Source organism: Morus notabilis, unplaced genomic scaffold (genome assembly GCF_000414095.1).
Source record: "Morus notabilis unplaced genomic scaffold, ASM41409v2 Scaffold623, whole genome shotgun sequence".
In the NCBI taxonomy this organism is placed as follows: Eukaryota; Viridiplantae; Streptophyta; class Magnoliopsida; order Rosales; family Moraceae; genus Morus; species Morus notabilis.
The window spans coordinates 439,898-442,154 of NW_010366773.1; positions in this window are offsets into that span (position 1 = coordinate 439,898).

The window sequence follows — 2,257 nt, forward strand, 5'->3', positions numbered from 1 at the left end:
AATTGGCCATATCAGCTGTCCTTGTATGAAATGTAGAAACCATGAAATGCATCCAGTAGAAACTGTGAGAGCGCATATACATCGATATGGTTTTGATCCATTGTATAGAACATGGATTCACCATGGTGAAGTAGAGGCAGTTTCAGGGGTAGGCCCAATATTTAATCAACCAGTAGGCGAGATGTTTGCAGTTTTAGAAGGCGTTGCCGGGATTAATGATGACCATGGAATGTTGGATGAGACGCATGTGGATCTAGAAGATATACAATATGCTGCACTAAGTATTCATCTTTAAATTTCTTAGTGAAATTTATGCATTTAAAAGTGTTATACAAGTGGCCTAATGAGTGTATGGATGTTGTCTTAAGTCTATTGAAAGATGCATTTCTGGATGTGAAGTTACCTTCTTCTCATTATGAGTCGAAGAAGCTTATGAGTAAACTTGGATTGGGTTACGAAACAATTCATGTCTGCAAGTACGATTGTGCTTTGTTTTGGAAGGAGAACGCTGATCTACAAACTGTCCTGTATGTAAAACATCATGTTGGAAGAAAAAAAAGACAAAGGGTACTAAACAAGTCCCGTGGAAAGTACTACGTTATTTCCCGTTAACAGATCGGTTGAAGCGTCTGTACGGTTCTCATCACACAGCTAAAGATATGACGTGGCACCAGTGTGGGCATTCAAATGATGAGGATTTAATGCGTCATCCAGTCGATGGTATTGAATGGAAGGAGATAGATGAAAAGTATCCTAAGTTTTCACGTGAGCCGAGAAATGTTCGCTTGGGGTTTGCCGCTGATGGTTTCAATCCTTTCGGTAACAAAAATAGAATAAGTGTTTTTGTTAAAGACACGTGGTACGAGAATGAACCTTTCATACTTGCATCTCAAGCAGAGCAAGTTTTTTACGTAGACGATTTATTTAACGGTCCGAACTGGAAGGTTGTAGAACACTTTAGACATCGCCATATTTGGGACATCCCAAAAACTGACATTGATGACGTGATGATAGTCTAGGATACAGAGTCTACAAATATTGAGTTAGTAGTGGAACTACCAGAGATTGACTCATTTGTATTGAATTGAGATGATGGATCATCTAATGTTGTCACTTCTGATGTTGATGCAATTATGAAAGATAAGTCTCCCATAGTTGATGATTTTATTAATGATGAAGACGATGAAACTTTAGAGGAGTATGTTGAAGAGGAAGTCATTGAATCTGAAGACGATGATGACATAAATAATGATGGCGACCATCAACAATGTAGCAGCGACGATGAGTAGAACTACATAGTAATTTTTGTCATTTTTCTCAGATCTCATTTTAATATTATGATCTTCTTTGAATTTATAAATATTGTTATTAATATGTTCACAGACATTGATGGCTGGAACGTTAGCGACTTGCGCTGGCTCTTCAGGGGGAGCGCAGTTGTCATGCCCCCCAAACGGGGTGGGTGACGTGGAGCTCGATTAGGGATTAATAAAGCAGATTCCCAGGCCGGGCCCCACACTTAACTGCATTAAAATATAAATAAATTACAGAATCTCGGAGCCTCTGACACACAGGGCTCCACCCCACAGGACATACAGTATCGTACATACATGAACATGTAATTAATAATTACAACAGACATCAACCACAGTCTAGTAAATCCAAATATTATATAAGTTTACAGAATTTCTCAAATTCCTTACATTTATCCAAGAGGATGTCCACGATCCTCACTTGATTCCAACAGCAGCACAACTCAGCTGCTCCGTAGCAAATATCCAGCTACTGTGCACCGCTCCTAGAATCTCCTGGGAGGGGTTTAGTACATTTAAAACATAAAACGTGAGCGAAAGGCCCAGTAGGATATAATTTAAAATAAACGTTATAATAAATGTACGAGGGAATACATAAATAAATAAGTAAATAAAATAAGACATTCAGTCCCGACAGAACAGCCGGAACCTCACATCCTTTTGCTCAAAGGAAATATAACCGTAAATAATCGTTTTACAGGCTTCAGTAAGCAATTAGTACAAATTACTTACCTAACCAAGTGCCTCGCCTACCCGGACCGAGTTTCAGGTTCTGCCCCTGAGGATGCACTCTCCGCATCCTATCTAGGCTTACAGCAATAGACTCTATTACTAGTTCACAATATCTCTTTGCTTAAGAAATCATTCATTAACATTTTGAAATCGTTAATACGCCCCCACAAACTACTCAAGTCGTGGACCCCAGGACTGGACAAGCCATGAGG